The 19,075-nt window shown below is 32.5% G+C and overlaps 1 protein-coding gene across 1 annotated transcript in view; it reads left to right on the top strand.

The window, feature by feature from the left end:
* The window catches only part of LOC118199245 (uncharacterized), a 35,896-nt gene extending 32,603 nt beyond the window's left edge, over positions 1–3,293 (top strand). The window contains exon 2 of the mRNA XM_085826585.1: positions 2,678–3,293. The gene's annotated coding sequence lies outside the window, so the exon portion shown is untranslated. The remainder of the gene's footprint in view (positions 1–2,677) is intronic.
* Positions 3,294–19,075: the final 15,782 nt, after the last annotated feature.

Here is a 19,075-nt window from a genome sequence, read left to right as displayed (position 1 = left end):
CCATTCGAATAATTGTATTTTTTCCGAAGAAAGGGTCTATGGACACTTGAATTAATTACTGAATGTACTGTGTGTTAAAAATAGGAGAAAAAAAACTATTTTTGAAGAAAAGAGGTTTTAATTAAATAAAATGAAAAGACAACACTTTTACATCTATGTGATATAGTGTATTTTACAGCACTTACAAGTGCTGAAAGTAATTGCTTGCTGAACATAAAGTAAGCTGTTTGACTGTCTTCATCCATTTTCGGGCAGCCGAGTCGTCCGTCCGCTTGACAATGTGAAGCTATATGTGGTCACATTTGGGTTGATGGATGATAAATAATAAGCATTAACAATACAAGATAATTAGAAACTTGTATATACACTGAATTAGGGAATCTTGTTTGATGTGCTCGCAAGCACATTTTTTACTTCCTTGTATGAAGTAAAGGAAGTATCGTAATCACGAAAAATTTCGTGTACCACGTTTCAATGAAAATATCCATCCTGACTACTATTGAATGCAATTTAATGATGTTGTTGCATGATATCTGTACATAAGAACAGAATAATGGATTCTTTTCCCCCGACAAAACGTAAAGAACCAATTTAAAATGGATTCAGAAGAGTTTTTTTTTTTTCATGGCATTTGTACATACATATGTATGTATCTCGCATAACTAAAAGAATAGTCTCAGCATGTTGATATTTTGAATGTGGGACTACTATTACATGTAGATGTGCACCTCCCTGTTTGGTGGAAATTGGCTGCACCAAAAATATATAAATAATAGGATGGATATATAATATATATATATCCATCCTATAAATTGGCTCTGAGCTCAGTTTTTTTATTCTTATGTGTTGGTAAATTGTGCATTTTTTGCTTTAAAAATGATTGGATTATAACGAATGTTCAATGTTATAGTTGTAGAATTATCAACAATTTAAAAGTTGTTTAAGCTTAATTTATTTACTATGGCAGCTGTAGTTGTTTATATATGGAAACTTAGCAGAATAGTGGATCTAGAGAAACTAAGCTTCAACAACAACAAACTTAACTTCTTCTTTTATTATTGCTAATTATATCATTCTTAATCCATTCTGAAATTATCATTTAAGTTATTAAATTTTCCCATGTATTAACTCAGCATACCATCCATTACAAATAAAGTCAGTTTCTACACTTTCAGTGTCTTTTTGACGAGTAGGAACAAATGAAAACTTTTAGTTTTGTGCACCCAAACATTTGTTTTTTTGCCTGGTGGCTGAATTGCTTGGTTTTGCGCAGAAACTCTAATTTTAATTGTAAAAAAAAAAATTTCTTGCATTTTTTTATTTTGTTAATTTGTTGTTGTTTTGGTAATGTTTAGTGTGCTGCTAATTTTGAAAATGGCCATTGTCTTTTGCATCTTAAGCTTGGGGAAAGATGGCGTACAAAAATTGGGTGGAATCAAAATGTTCCACAAATGTTAGCACATTCAAATTAAATCTAAAAATTCTGTTAGCAACCTTAAAACTATTAGTTTAATTATTTTTTTTGTCTTAAATTCATAACAGAACTAATTAAACACAGAATTATGTGTAAATGAAAAGTCTCAAGTGCTTATATAGAGTTCCAGGATTTAAATTTGTTTTCGTTACTTGAAAACAATTATTTCATGGAATGTAGTTTTCATTTTCCCAGTGTCAGTCAAATGTAAATGTTTTAAATTAGCTTTCTCTAGATAGATAGGTTTGCCATATTAGTCATGTATTTTTTTACATTTTAGTATTTCTATTGAAAACTCTGTAAGTAATATAAGCACAAAGGATGCAGTTGGAATAAGAAAATAACAAATGAAACCGATACATGGAAAAATCAGTAACTAATCAGCTTTATGTATTTAAAAAAATAAAGAAAACCAGCATTTGAGTTAGACTAAATACTAATAGTGATATTTTATTTTATCTAATAAAATAATTAATTATTTTATCTAATAAAATATCTTCATTATTTTTTTATGTGAATCTTGACTCTCAATGTGTCCTATACTGTCTCTAGATCTTAAATCATATAATACTGCTGGTACGGCTGTCTGTGTTGTCTCCTTCAGCTTGCAGCTCATCACCTTTCAGTCCACCTTCTCACATGCAGTTATCTTCAGAACTGTACGGACCATTAAGATAACACAATTTTCTTGAAGCCCTTCTCTATTATTTCTTCATCAATTAGAGCCCATTTACAAGCAAATCAGTTAGTAAAAAGAAATTAACCACTATGTACAGAAACTAATTTTAAAATTCAGAGGTGATCACTTTCTGAACACCGTGATGAAATTTAAATTTATGTAGCTGCTTAAAATATTTTCAGAAACTTCGGGTAAAGTGCTTATGAGAAATATTTAGATATTTACCTAATTAACTACGGTAATAAATTAATCGAGACACAACTGACAACATTAATGTATAAACCTGTTTAAAACCTGCCTTTTACTTTTGTTTACCTTGTTTATAAATAGATTAAAAATTAAATATTAGCTTACTGCAATTTCAATTAGTATAATAAACTTAATCTAGTTATAATGCTGAACGGTACATTATAATTTATCAATACATTATGCAATAAAAAGTTATTAGTTTAAATGTTAATTAGAATTTTTATGTAGCAAATGAATTATGCATATAATTCATTAGAATGATTTTTTTCTTTCAGCATTCATCTGAAGGTGATACTTAGTGTACCCTAAAGTGTTAAACACTTGTTTGCACTGGCAAAATTCTGAGCCTGAGAATGGAAAAAGCCTGAAACTGAACTGAACAGGTAAACTGATTCTCAGCCTGAGCTGGAACATGTACACTTTATGACTCCATTAATGTAATGTGAACATCTACTTTTGAATGTTTATTTGGCCAAACTGATATAAACATGGAAAATGTAAAATTTTGTGATATGAAGATTTGATCAGCCAGAGACATGCGAGTTATCAGGAGGTATTTTGTTGGCATTGCATGCTGAGCAATGGGGTACAAAATTCAACGTAGGATTTTAGATGTTCCAAAGTGTACTTATATGCTATTTTATATGATAAAAAACTAAAAATTTCTGAAACTAAAAGCAGTATTCTTTTTCTTGTAATTTGCCGCAGAGATCAAAAGAAATTTATGTAAATTAACACTAACCTGTCTTTAACACTGATGGTTGTATGTAAATATATCAGTTTAGTAGGCCATAATTAATGCTATGTAATGTATATATGTATAATAAGTGTACAGAGAATGTGATTTATACAATATATGTAATAAAAGCATTACAAAGATGTGATATATGAATTGAGATATCCAATATAATTTCGTTTTAAATTTAAATACTTATATAAATAAAAAAGTATTTTTACATTTAATTACATAGATTTCTGACAATATTTAAGATGACATTCATTGGTATTTTTTACATATTCTTATTCGGATTGTATTCCTTTTGCTTATTCTAATTTTTTTTAATCTGATTAGAAATCCATAGCTTAACTTTCACCCCAGTTCCTCTGTGATTTCACTAAATGTACTTGAACTGCATTTTTCACAATTTGCAGTGAAACTTAATATATTTTAATTGTAATTGTTGGAGACGGATGCTGCAGACAGACGATTACGTAACGACTGTGCGAAGTTGACAGAAAGAGCGCCACATTTGATTGGACTATATTTTATAATTCTTATTTTTTCTGTAACTGCGAACTAAGTGAGGAAATTCCCTTTTCACTCAGTATATGTATGTACTTGATAGAGTAATGTAACGTTTTCCACTTGTGTGAGATATCCATATGAAAATCTTTATATTAATCCCTGCTGTGGTTACTAAATTTTAAACCTGCACGTTGTAGCCGTGAGAGTTGCAACATAGTAAATCTGGCATCTGCTACTTTATATTTTTGATAAATATGGATATAAAAGTTTTGAAGGCAAAGCGAAAGTTTCTGAGAACAGCATTTACGGTATGCTGCAATGATATAGCACCGAAGATCGAAAACAAAAGTTTAAAAAATGACGAAGTCAGTACGTTGTTTAAACAGATTCAGGACAAATTCACGCGTTTGCAAACAACAAGAAGAAGTTTCGAATTTGTTGCTAAGTGGTGATACCCTTCAAGATGAATATTCGGAGAATTTTTTGAAAGCAGAAGAATACCGAGACAAGTTCTGCTTGGTTTGTTCGCTGTTAGAAAATGCAAAGAAAGGAATTCAGTTACGGAAGGAACAACAACCAAGCAAAAAAGAAAATTCAAGCTTCCGAAACTTGAATTGAGGAAATTTAGTGGAGAACCGAAAGACTTTCTTGCCTTTTGGTCCCAGTTTTAAAAAAATCGCAAAGATGATTCTATTGTGGATGAAGACAAATTTCAATATCTGTTACAGTGTGTGGTAGCAGATTCTAAAGACTGGTAACAAGTTTTCCGCCAACTAAAGAAAACTAGTCAAAGGTGATTGCACAACTTAAAGAACGCTTCAGAAGAGATGAACTTTTGGTTCGGATTTATGTACGGGATCTACTTTCCATAGTAATGAAAAATGCTGCTGGACGGATTAAAGGAGATTTAGCTGAACTTTATGATTTACTTGAGAGCAAGCTTATGGCACTCGAAAGCCTTGGTAGAACTAAGGAAAAATTTGCAGAATTTTTAGAGACACTTGTTGAGTCCTGTTTACCAGAGACTGTTCTTCGTGCGTGGGAAAGAAGCCGCTCGATGGAAGATACTGTGTCACAGCAAGATAGTGCGCGTTCTTTGGATAAACTTTTGTACTTTCTTCGAAACGAAGTGCAAAGTGAGGAAATGATTAAGCTCGCTCGTACCGGCTTGGGAGCTTCACGTTCTGCACATTTGCGTTAACATGCTAATATTCTGGGTTCCTCTACAGCTGCTGCCTTGGTAAATGTTCAAGACAATATAGATAGGCGAAATTTACGTTGTATTTTTTTGTGAAAAATCCCACAATTCTGTGGAATGTTTTTCTGCTCGCAAAATGTCTTTAGAAGATAAATGAAAACTTTAGGTGCAAAAGCGCACCTGTTTTCGCTGTCTACCAGGTGGACATAGTTCATGCGCATGCAAAAGTAAAGTAAAATGTTTAACTTGTGTTGAATTTCACTATCCCGTTATATGCTCAAATGGCGAACCTGTAAAGTGAAATGAAACCGACAGTACTGTAGTTTAAAGTAATGCATTGTCTAATCAGTCAACTGTTAATGAAAATGTGTATTGCAAACACTTGTTTTAAAAATAGTATTCGAAGGTAGACGACTTACAGTTCGCACGATTTTGAACAGTGGCGCTCTCAGAAATCTTATCTCTTAGAAAGGGTCATCCCGTTTTTGCAACTGCGTTCTAAATCGAACCATTATACACGGTTCAACAAACCATTATACACGGTTTGTTTAGGGGGAGAGAGACAAGTCCTCATTCCCATTTAGTGTATGATGTTAATTTAAGATAATTTGAGGGCACTTATGACCATAACTTTGAAGTACTTCCTCAAGACAAAATATGTGGATGTGTTCCAAAAGTAGTTGATCAGTATACTGTGAAAGAATTAAAAGAAAGAAATATTACTTGCCTGACTTGAAAGCTAAAGAATATGACATTGAGTTGCTTTTAGGAGCAGATGCCATTGGGGACATTATTACTGGCAGCTCTCTGAAACTGAACTCTGGTGTAACTGTAGTTGAGACTAAATTCGGATACACTGCGATTGATAAAGTAAACAGCTTATCTAAAGAACCTACTTCAGCTACTATCCCAGCATTACTAGAAAATAATTTGTCTAATTACTAGAAAATAATTTGCAATAATGTAGTTTCGTTGCCTTGTGCTAATCTTAGCGTAACTGAACTCTGGAATTTAGATGCTATTGGCATAATAGACCCAACTGAAGATGTTAAACGTAAACTTGCTCACTCTGACACCGTTAAGCAATTTAAAGAGAATTTAAATGTTCTTCCTGATGGTCGATATGAATTGCCACTACCCTTTAAATCTGAAATTCTGTTACCTAAAAATAAGTCTATGACTTTTAAAAGACATCAAAGAATGTGTTAACGAGGAAAATCAATTAGATAACTATAAGGTAAGTTTTAAGCAATGGGAAGACCTAAAAAAAGGTTCCTGAAACTGAAATTGATAATTTGAGTTTTTATTTGCCCCATAGACCTGTTATAAAGCATACTAGCCAGACAATTAAGGTAAGGCCGGTGTCGACTCTTCAGCCCGAGAGAGAAATAAATCATCCTTAAATGATTGTTTAAGTAGAGGGCCGAATTTAATTGAACTCATACCTGATATAATTGACAGGTTTAGATTGTATTCTGTTGGTTTATCATCAGATATAGAGAAAGCGTTTATTCAGCTGAGTATTATCCTAGAACATACCCAGGCAGCATGCATTCGTCAATTGCACGAGAAAAATACGTGCAATTTACGAATGGCCTTTCGTATAAAAAAACGTTCAAGTTGAACATAAAAATATCATAAAAAGTGTCTAGTGCCAATTACTAGATATTTACGTATATTTTTACGTTATACTGTACGTAACTTTTAGGTATATTTACGCAAGAGACTGCAGTTCATTCGCAAATTTTACGTGTAATATACGTAAATTTCAGATATACGTAAATCTCTTCAATTTTTTTGCTTCACGTATGCGTATATATTTAGTAAAAATTTACCTAAAGTTCCCCGATTTTTTTCTGTATATAAACGTATATATTAGGTAGAAATTAAAGTAGATATTCCCGGTATTTTATGGTACAAAAACGTATATATTTGATAAAAATTAACGTAGCTATTTCCCGTATTTTATGGTACAAAAACGTATATATTTGATAGTAATTGACCTAAATCTTCCCTATGTTTTCCTTGCATATGTGAATGACTGATAAAAATTTAATCCGATGTCTTCTCCTCTTTACTGTGTATAAATGCACATTTTTAGTAAAAAATTTGCATAAATCTCCAATTACCTTTTTACTGCATTTTTCGTAAAATGTACTTATTTTAATCTCATATTTTTTATATAAATCTATGCAAAAACTTTCTGCATGCTATGATTAAAAGGTAAAATGTCATTTTCATATCAAATTCTTACATATCTGCCTTTTAGTTATGTACAGCAATATGGAATATACACTCATGTCCATAAATTAAGGATAATGCAAAATCAGGCAAAGGAAGAGTTAGCTTTACTTATTTGTAAAGCTTATTTATTTAGCACAACTTTTTCTTCCTGGAGCAAATTAAAAAAAAAAAAAAAAAAAAAAAAAAAAAAACTAATAACAAAAAAACAAATATTACATGGTTGGTACGATTGTAAATACGTATGTCTCCCAGACGATGCAATACAGTCCGTACAATGCCTAGGCATGCTGAGTATCAAATTATCGATCTGATCTTGGGGTATATTACACCACTCAAAAAGCAATGCTCTCCGAAGTTCCGGTAGACATGTAGGAGGAGGTTGACGGGCTGCAACTCGACGGCCAAGCATATCCCACACGTGCTCTACTGGATTCAAGTCCGGTGAGAATGCTGGCCAGATCATACAGGTGATATCCTCCGATTGAAGGCATTCGCTTACGATGTTTGCACGGTGAGGACGGGCGTTGTCATCCATAAACACAAATTGTGCGCCCATGGCGCCCCGAAACAAACGTACATGTTGTTCCAGAATGACGTTCCGTTAGATTTGGCTTGTCATGGTTCCAATTTGAACATGCAGGTCAGTTCTGGAACCCAGAATAATTCCACCCCAAACGAGCACTCCTGCACCACCGTAACGGTGTCGTTCAATGATGTTTTCTTGGTGGTAACGGGTACCTGGAGCTCTCCATATGAACGTCCGGCGAGAATCAGACTGCAAGCTAAACCTAGACTCGTCGGAAAACATCACACAAGCCCACTGTTGCGGTGTCCACAATGCATGCTCTCTACTCCAGGCTAACCGCAGGCGACAGTGAGTTGCAGTAAGTGGAACGCATCTGACAGGTCTACGAGCGTATAGACCAATCTGCTTTAAGCGTCTGTACACGGTCTGACTTGAAATTGTCGTACCAGTGGCTGAAGAGAGCTGACGAGACAGGTCTGAGGCTGTGCTCCGCCTTTTTCTTTTGGCAGTAACTGCCAAATACCAGTCCTCATTCGGCGTTGTAACTCTGGGGCGACCTGTGCTGTAACGTCTACTCACATTACCATCATCTTGGAATCATTGCCAAAGCCTGGAGATGACACTCTGTGCAATTCCAAGTTTGTCTGATACTTCCAGTTGAGTACGCCCTCATTCCAGATTTCCGATAATTCTACCACGTAAAAAATCATCCAAATGCGCCCTTTGTGTCATAACTATTCGGTTATTGCACTGAAATGCTTATAAAGCGCCTGCGAACAATTTTACTTCTTTGCCTGTATTCCTTATATATCACTCTCTTACACTCTCGTCATTGTAACGTACTATCAGTGTCATCCGGTTACTTCCTGAAATTTGCATATGATTCTTGAAGATGTGTGTAGTGATTTTACAGGTGATATATTTATTTTAGAGTTCGATTTCCGCGTGACTCCAAATTATCCTTAATTTATGGATATGAGTGTATATAACTGGAAAATTTAAATGCACTAGTAAATGGAATAAATAAATAAATAAATAAATTTCTATTCATAAATTAAATAACACTTAAAGGCTGAAAATTACTTTTAGTATTTCATTTCAAAGTGACTACAAAATATGCAATAAATTTCGTAAACATCAATTCTATGTTTTAAATCAATTAATGCTATCGTTCACTTAAATTTTTGTTTACTAAATTCATTTCATAAATTTAATTTTGCTAAATAACACTTTAAATAAATTATTTGCTTTTCCGAAGGACATTTTCTTATGCCATGTAAATGAACGATAGCATTAATTGATATAAAACATAGAATTCAGGTTTACAAAATTTATTGCATATTTTGTAGTCACTTTGAAATGAAGTATTAAAAGTAATTTTCAGCCTTTAAGTGTTACGTAATTTTTGAATAGAAATTAATTTTTTTGCATTTAAATTTTCCAGTCATATGTATTCCATATTGCTGTACATACCTAAAAGGTGGATATGTAAAAATTTGATATCAAATTAACGTTTTATCTTTTAATCATAATATGCAGAACATTTTTGCATAGATTTATATAAAAAATATGAGATGAAAATAAGCACATTTTACGAAAAATGCAGTAAAAAGGTAATTGGAGATTTATGCAAATTTTTTATCAAAAATGTGCACTTATACACAGTAAAGAGGTGAAGATGTCAAACTAAATTTTTACAAGTCATTCGCATATGCAAAGAAAAGATAGGGAAGATTTAGGTCAATTATTATCAATGTTGATAGCAAATGGTAGTTGTGGACTGTACATTAATTCATAAAAGTCAAGTTGAGAAACTTAACAACATTTATTTTCTTTCAAGAACAATAATTCCGCTTAAACGGGCAAAGAGTGAGTAAGGAACAATTAACAATTCACTGCCGCTTTGTTCGACCAGAGGAACGAAGACTCGATGTGGACAAAGTGCATCCCTATCGCTTACTGATTAGTACTGGGATCTTGCCACTAACATAACGTGGCACTGCAAGCATTAAGCCAGTACAAATAGACATAAATATTCTAACCGAGACGGATAACAGGAAATTATATGCTTTCATATTATGTCTTTTTTTTTCCTTTCTGTATTACATTTGAGCACTTTGGTATTATCATAACCACCTTGAGACAACTTTGCGATTTTTATTTAGCACAACTTAGTGGCCTCCCTAGTAAAACGGCGACCAAAACATAATGAAATAAAACATAATTAATATATATATATATATATATATATATATAATCTTAATAAACTCCACTTTAATCAAACACGGCAAAATAGGAATGAAAATGCATGTTGTGTAATCTACGCAATATACAAAGGAAATATCGACTTTCCTTACTTAAAAATTTTTGTTTCTTCAATATATGAGACACAGACAATTCCTTAAGAGCATCGAAAAACTCTTTAGAATTATCTAAACTATAATCTGTACACTGCCGTCGCCACATAAATTGACAAAATTAAAAATGACATATTCTCAGTACTAGCGGACTGTCGATGACATTCCTTTCAAAAATTCCTTTTTGTTACACCCCACATACCACCTGTTGTGTTGACATGAGTTGCTGTTTCCAAATCCGTAAGTCCTCACTGTATAATTTACTGACAGGTGATCGAAATTATTTAAATCTTCATTTACACACCAGTCAATCAATGTTTTCTTTGCCAATCGTTCTAAAGCGTACAGAAATTTCAGGTGAATCGAACCACCAGCAAGTATTTCACGGTGTAAAGCATAACATAAGCAACGTACGCCCTAAACAACATCCAATACATAAATAAGCTCTTACAACTATTTTCCCATCTGTTTGAATTCACGCAACCAATCACGTCATGATATTGTTTCCATAACATTCAACTACTCAGGCTACCATAAATGAAACAATAACTTGACAGTAAATGGAACAACTTGGCGATAAATGGAACAACAACTTGGTGATGATCCAAGGGCTACCCTACATATATAGAATAACCAAGTATTTTTTAATGTACGTACTGAGATATGCAATACTAAAAAAATTGTTTCCAAAACAATGGCCGATTGTGTCAAAATTACTTCTTTCCCAGGATAAGTTAAAACTGAATATAACAATCACCTGTGCAAAGTCCAAAATATTCAATTCTTGCTTCTATACACTTAAATCAAAGTAGCTCGTGACATGGCGGAATAAAACTATGTGATGTTACCGAATTGGGGGGATTTCAAATTTCCACTTATGGTGTCCGAAATTATTGCGAATATCCGTGAACAATGCTTGCCAAACTTATATATAGGGTGTATTAATATTCAATGTCTCAGGCTATCAATGTTAACATTTAACATAAGCCATTTCATGTAACACATAAGGAGTAAGGAAGAACAACCAGATCTCAGACTACGTGAACTAAATGCAATATTTATCGCATGATTCAATGTAACTCCAAACATTCACCAGCTAACTGTAAGGTTAAAGAAGTGAGTATCTGAGTTGCACATCAACTCAGGGAATGGCAGAGGATAATCTTAGGAAATATGAACTGCGTTTCAAAAACGTGAAATTAGCCTTATCCTATTGCAACCGATTCCTTTATTTGATTTTAAAAAAATGGGTGATTTGTGTTTTTATAAAGTACCCTGTAGACAAAAAAAAAAAAAAAAAAGGATCAGTTCAGTACCCTTCGTTTTATTGAGTCAATTGACGAAATTTAAATTGCGTTTTACGTGTCTCGAAAGAGTATCTTGAGATGTACCGTGATTAATAGCAATGTTTATTCGAGTGTTTTCTCTCGCGCAATAGTTGCACTCAGTTTTGATGAGGAAAAACTCACTAAAAGTGCACTATATTTTGTACTAGATTTCCTGGTATAAAAGTCATACCAAGCCACTCACAATGAAAAATCAGCAAAAGGGTGCGATTATTACCCCAGAAAATGAGATATTTATATATAGCAGTACTCTAACATAGCTACTTTGACAGAAAATCTGACTTTTATTGAAATGACATACCCATCTTTTTTTCATATTTGCATTTTAAGATTTAATTATGTCAAAATGCCATGTTTTGTAAACATCTCAAGGTGTGTGTGTGATAATGGCAAAGCCTCGAGGGCTATCTGCCTAAAGGGAGGGATGCCTTCGTGGAGGACTTTCTAAGGAAAACTCGCTGGTATACACGTTACAAATGGGAAAAACCACGAAAACGCCCATACCGCCAGTCCGTTCGCGGGATTCGAACCTCGGACCGAACTACCAATGTTCAGCGACCACAAATTAAGAATTTTGGAAAATGATTTATACTTGGCGCAAGCCCAAAAATTCGACAAAAAGTAAATTTTAAACTGCTCGTTAATTTACTGACCACATTTTACAAAAATTTAATATTTATGCACAATTTGAATTGTAGAAACGAAATATAGAATAAGATCGATGTGTCATTCCATAAAAAGCCCGATTTTGTGCCAAAATCCCTATGTTAAAACAATTCTATACGTATATTCAAATCGTCCAATAATCACGAAACTATCTCATTTTCAAAAGTATATCGGGGTAAGAAATCTTCAAAAAATTCTTACTTATAGCCAGATCCCTGAGCAAACCTAAATTGTTCTTTAAAATCATATAAAAACGAGTAATTTATATTATATCTGCATTGCTTAGTTTAGAAAGGTGGTCAAATTATTATTTTAAATATTAAAAATTAATAGTTTTGAGAGAAACATTTCGAGCCATGTCAATGTATTATATTTTTAAAATATACATTTCTCTGTCATAAACCTAATCTAATAATGGCAATGCTTAATTAGTAGATATACTTCGTAATATGTTAAAAAAACCCTCACTATTATTCCTCTAAACAGCAGTATGATTAATACTTAATTCGGCTCTTCTTTATGACTTTTTTTTTTTGCTAATTATTAGAAATTTATTATGGAATATTACATACTTCAAATATTTTTATTTTACTGCCTATTTTACATAACTTTAAAAACTCATATTAGAACTTGGATTAATTGATATAAAACAAGTAATTGCTATTTAATAACACATTTTATTTAAACAATACTTGCTACCTAAATAATATTTACAGAATTTGGCTTTATGTATTTAATTTCAGTTCAAAATGCCAATTTGTAACCTACTCGTACGTTTACATGATTAAAATAACGAAAAGGTAATATTAATTAGTTTTAGGTATGACTACTGTAATTACGTACGATAACGTGATTACGGTATTATTATGAAGAAATAGTAATTTTAATTGTAAAAATTATTTTTAAATGATTTTATTATATTTTATGTTTTCGATATGTTTCAATTTTTAATGAAGATATTTCGAGTTTTTATGTATTTTTGCCTTGCCGTGAAGTGAGAACTAAAATAATTGAATGAAAAATATAACGTTAATGAAATTTAAGAAATTATGTTTAAATGAAATGCCGCAATAAGTGTGCATAATTTGATATTCCATACAAGGAAGTCATGTGGTGTACACATCAGATTTTTTAAGAAGGATCAAAGTTCTATTGGTTACATTTATAAAGTATATTTGTAGAGTAACTTTTTAACCGTTCCTGATTATTTCTTGTAATCGTTTTCTATAGCATTTATTAAAAAGCAGCCTCTAATCTAAAAGTAAGAGAATAAAATTCAGTATTTGGTGTAGCGTGGATTATAAGAGAATGAGATTTCACAGCAGAGCTCAAGAAATTTAAAGAGATCAAGGTTTTTTAATAAAACAAATTGTCATTGTCAGAGTCAAGACATTTTTCACAGATAAGTGGCGTCGTACCGGTTTCATAGCTAGTATGTATCACTGTTTAAACACAACAGCTAGTGCCCACTTCTCAAACAACAAGCAAATACAATTTAGCGTATTTAGAGATCCAAAAACTGCGTCAGTGAAAGCAGTAATGTGAGATTACCTGCGAGGATTTAGAAGCTGCATTAAGAGCAAATTTCTGAGAATGAATGTTCCAGTAACAAAGCACCTTACGAAAGAATTCAAAGATTCCAGTGTTAATGCTCCTAAAATGTTTCGTCGAAGCCATGCGTAACGATTCTGAACTAAAACGTTTCAACATTAACCTAAGTGAAAGTGGCAAATATGGGAGCTTTGTTGGAACAGTATCTGAGGAGCACTATATATTATCGCATAGAAAAAATTCATTTAAAAAGTATTTTAGTTTAGTGAATATCATACATTTGCAAGGAGCAATTAGAAATTTCTGATTTGTTTTCCCGACAATCTGCCGAGTATTTAAACCCGATAAACTTTGGTAATCTGGCTCGACCTCCAGTGCAGGCAAACGGGGTGGCTCCGTGGGTGATTTTAGTGGGTTTTCCCATGTGTAACGTGAATGCTGTTTTACTACACATATATATAGAAATAATGAGTACATGTGCTAACACTGTTCGAACTACTGCTCGGCAATTCGCATTACACAAATAAATATTATGAAATTACGAAATCTGCTCTGTTTTCGCCACCAACTATCGAATGATTATAGCTGATAAATATTGGTTTAAACCGAAGAGCTGGCTTCTGCCCCGGATGGGTAATGGCAAACCGCACATTGAGTTGCTCAATGTTAAAATTGTTTCGCTTACTGCGCATGTCCAGAATAGAATTTTGGGCAATTACAAATGTTGGCGCAATTTTAAATGAAGATAATACTGTATATGGTTCATATTGTGTTATCTGGTCGTATACAGTTCGGGGTTTTAAAATTTGTTACGTTGTAAGTTGCTTCATTACTTAGAGTGTAAATGTCGATTGTAAACTACGCAAATTTTCGTTTAAGATGGATTACAAAACAGGAAACTTGACAAGATATATTAGCTAAATGATACAAGATATGGCATTAAGGAATGAATCCAGTTTGAATTTCTAAATTTAAGTCAAGTAACTGATATTAAATGTAATAAAATAAACCAAAATGAAATGAAACACAAGCACATGCGATAAGCACACAACAAACTTCCATAGATTTTCAATTTTTTAAAACAGTAAAGCCAGTATGGCTAACAGGCTGGTATAGGGTTGCTTATGCTTAGTCGCTAGTATTTCCTCCCATGCTAACAGTACACCACTGAGTATGCGCAGTAAGCGAAATTCGTTAACATTGATTAACGTAATGTGCGGTTTGCCATTATGCGCCCAGCATATATCTGGGTATATTCACACGAAAGAGTGCCAATCCAGCAGGGAGATGCCTAAAAGGACCATACCACGGTAACACAACTCCGTGGACACAGCAACTTTAATGTTCTATTCCAAAAAAAAAAAAAAAAAAAAAAAAAAAAAGGGGGATGTTCACAACGTGGGCACGATTACGGGGCCCTTAAAGAGTTGCTAAAATTCCATTATTATACTGCATAAATCAAGTAATAGGGGATTACAAGTGAATATGTAAATACATAACTATGGTTGCATTACATATGATTAAAGAGGTACAAGTGCATAGATATACATAGAGTTACAAGGTTAATAGTAGACATTCATATGATAATGGTGCAATTATATATATATATAGAAACAAAGAGGGGTTCACAACATGGGCACGGTTACTGGGCTCTTGAAGAGTTGCTAACATTCTATTGTCATACTGCATAAAAACAAGTATAAATTTTGTTAGTTTGACTCAAAGTTGAGTCCAGTCAAACGAGGTTGCTGCATGTTCGACTATCGTGCCTTTCGCTATACGTAACATGTAAAGATATATGCAGGTCCATTTCCCTTCAAATGTGCTTCATGAAGTTTTCCCTTCCCTTTGGGAATGTAGTTTATCATATAAATTAACCTAACTTAATGGATTTTACAAATTGTGTTTATTTTAGTACATTAATTTTGCATCCATTTTCAATTAGCAAAATGAATTTATGCAATACAGATTTTTACGTCATGCGCTAAAATTTCGACGTTAAAATCATATCAACAGTTATTAAATCGTAAGGAATATCATTCGGCTAATCCTTGGAATATGGTACCAGGTTGTTTGGCGACATTTTGGTAAGGCGATAAAGGTTACTAGCTAGGACTTTAGCAGTGTACATGGTGTGAGTGTACAAGTTAGCACAAGTACTTTAGCAGTGTACAAGTCAAGAGTGTGCGCAATGCCATTTTTGTGCAATTCTGGGATGTTTTTTTAAGTGAAAATAGGTCGACGTGTACGTGGATGATACCGTTTTTGTGGAATTCTTAAAAACCCGGCAAGCAGTGGGCGATAGTGCATTTTCTAGCAATTTCGCACCTAATCATCGTCATGGTTAAGCACTTTTATTCCATAAAAGTTCTAGCATAAGCGTAATTCGGCTAGCAGATTGTTGGAAAAAAATGTTGAGTAGAGAGAGAGAGAGAAAAAAAAAATTAACACGCCTAAAAGAAATAATAAAAACAAAATAGCGTCCAATTTAAAAAACTAGCAGGTTGCTGTAGCAGGGTTGGTCGCCACATTTTCGGCAAATAATCGCGAAGTTACCATAATCCGAAGATTAATCTAACATTCTTTTGATAGCTGTTATTTATTTAAATAAAGGGGGAAAAAGCTTATTTTGAGAAAGGTAGAAAATTTCCTAGGAGTGTTGAGAATTCATTGTCATAGACTATTTTCTCAACACTAAGTTCTTTGACTCCAACAATTTGCAAATAATGTGTTGCAAATTGCATATTAATAACATAAATAAACTTGCATATTTCCAACAATTTGGGTCTGTTAAACAACAGACAAGTCAAGAAAGAGTTTCATTTCTCTTATTTGAGATTTTCTAGCGAATTTCTTACTTTGAGATTTTCTTGCGAATTTCTTGTTTTGAGACATTCGTGCGATTTTATACGTATTTGAAAAACGTGTTAAGTTTTGATTATATTGCGAATTACCATCTTAAGATGCGTTTGAATATTCATTCGTCACACCCATTTACCATCATGTATTTTCTAGGGAGTGTATTTCTTGCCATACCTTTTAGTACTGCGAAAAGTGTCTCTGGTAAGTCTTCATTCTGGAATAATTTCATGAAATTTATTTGCTCTGCAACATCATTTTCTCCCCTTAAAACATTTAAAGAGTAAAGTGAAGATCAGTTTATGGGCTTAATTTTTTTGTTTGTGCTCACATATTTTGAAAATTGTTTTTTTATAAAATTGAATGCATTTTTTGCAACGTAGGTTTCCAACGTACTTTTTATGTATTAAAATTAATAGGAAGAAAATCCAAACATGAATATTTCAAAATAAATGCTATTAAATTTAATGTTTTACCTCAAACTATAAAATTAATTCTGCCGTTATGTTTCTTGATAATATTTGCTCGAATGCTATCATTATATGTCTGATTAGAATACTTTGAGTGAAGTGAAGAGTAATGAATCTTTTGTTACTTAAAATATGCTTATTTCTTGCGCTTAATAAATGTAATACTATTTGATAACAATTTATAGATCTTAAGAAGGAACCATAACTTGTTCCAAATGATGAGAATCTCTGCTTTTATTCATAAACTGAAAAGACTGAGAGCGTGAATGTCAAGATTCGTAAAAATAATTCAATGAACATCGTCTCACATTTAATTAAATTCATCAACGTATTATCGTATTCCTCTTCCGTTGTCAAATGTGCATTGAATTTTATTGTTGAATATAATCTATTATAAATAAATTTCAAACAAATTACTTACTTCTTATATTTTAAACACTATAAATTTATATATTAATGTAATAAACATAATTAGTTATTTCATGTATTTAAATTATAGTCCTGTTTTCTTAGTGATTATTCCCAATTAGTGATTATGCTTGTATAAATATTTCTCGGTAAAGACTATTGAACTGCTTGCTTCATGAGCAGGAAGGAAATCGTTTTCAGCCGAAGTAAAAATGCAGTAAAATTAACCGAACGAGCAGCGTTGTTTTAGCATATACTATAAATAAAATTTTAAAGATATTTTATTTAAAATATACGCGTACGCAAAGTTGCGGTCTGAACATTAACAATGACGAGTTAGATTTTAAACAAAACTTTAAGCATATTTTATTTAAATATACCCCGAAACCCAAAACATTGCTGTTTTAAGTTTCCCTTTGACGTGTTCCTCTTGATTGTTTGAAAATGCATTGTTCAAACTAAAACTAATTTAAAGTAACTAAAATTATATATATTATAATTTTACATTGGGTGAATAATAACAGAAGTTCAATACATATAACGTGAAATTATATGCTTTCATATTATGCCTTTTTTATCTGCAATAGTTTTGACTACTTTCGTAGTATTGCAATCAACTTGGCGTAACTCAGGTATTTTTTGAAGAAGTAAATGAATTGTAATTTCAAATCAGAGAAATTTATTTCATTATCATACATAATATTATGTACATATTTTTATCTTAGTTCGATAATTATTACGGAAAACAATTTATAAAACAACTTACAAATATTATCTTCCACGTGTATTTATTCCTGTGTACCACAGACTTATCGCCATTTCTAAGTTTTCGAAGCAAAATTTAGCATTCGTTAATTCTTTTCTTCTGCCGTATATAAATCTAATGCTGTAGTAAAATGGCAGGCGACTGTTTTCGAACCAGTTACGCATTCGACTGCCGATGTGTTCGCTAGACATTTTGACGTTCCTTTTAAAAACTTTTTTCCAAAATACATCATCATCATCAAATGCGATCTGGAACACTCCAGCCTCTGTGGCAAATCATAATATCCTTGCAAACATTTCGCAGAACGTTCTTCGTTTGCAGGAAATCTCACAAGCGCATATTTCAGAATACAGCTGAAGGCCAAAACATATTCCAATTTGCCTTTAGACCTTTAAATATAACTCAAACAGCAGGTAGAAAAATGGCAACGTTGCTTAATCAAACTTACAGTTATCAATAACGTTAACTGAAGAATTGATATGCGCATTGTTCCCAGAGTTTGCCTACTTCTGAAAATTTGGCGACTTCTGTCAAGGTGGTTGCGATAGTGTTAAAATATAAATGCATCTAATACAATAAATTGTGTACATATATACATATATATATATTATATATAAAACATTAAAGTAAAGTAATTTTCCATGTACGTAATGAGATTTGAAATAGTAAAAATGGTTTTGAAATTAATGGCAGATTGTGCCAGATCTACTTCTTTTACAGGTATGATTTCGTTTATTTAATTATAGCAAAGCCCTCGAGGGTTACCTCCGTAAGGGAAGGGTACTTTCGCGGAAGACTTTCTAAAGGCAAATGGCTCGAATATATGGCTTGTGACATCACCAAATAAAACAATGTGATATTACAAATTTTGTGGAATTTTGAATTTTTGCTTAAAATGTCTAAATTTATTGCGAATATTAATAAATCGTAAACAATGTTTGCCAAAAATTGCATATAGGATGTATTCAAATTCTCAGTCTGATAACGTGCACATCAAAACTAAATCATTCCGAGTAACACATAAAAAAGCAAACCA

Source organism: Stegodyphus dumicola, chromosome 11, assembly GCF_044657685.1.
Source record: "Stegodyphus dumicola isolate Sdum_Otavi_A_Nest chromosome 11, ASM4465768v1".
Classification (NCBI taxonomy): domain Eukaryota; kingdom Metazoa; phylum Arthropoda; class Arachnida; order Araneae; family Eresidae; genus Stegodyphus; species Stegodyphus dumicola.
This window is presented reverse-complemented; position numbering and strand designations above follow the sequence as displayed.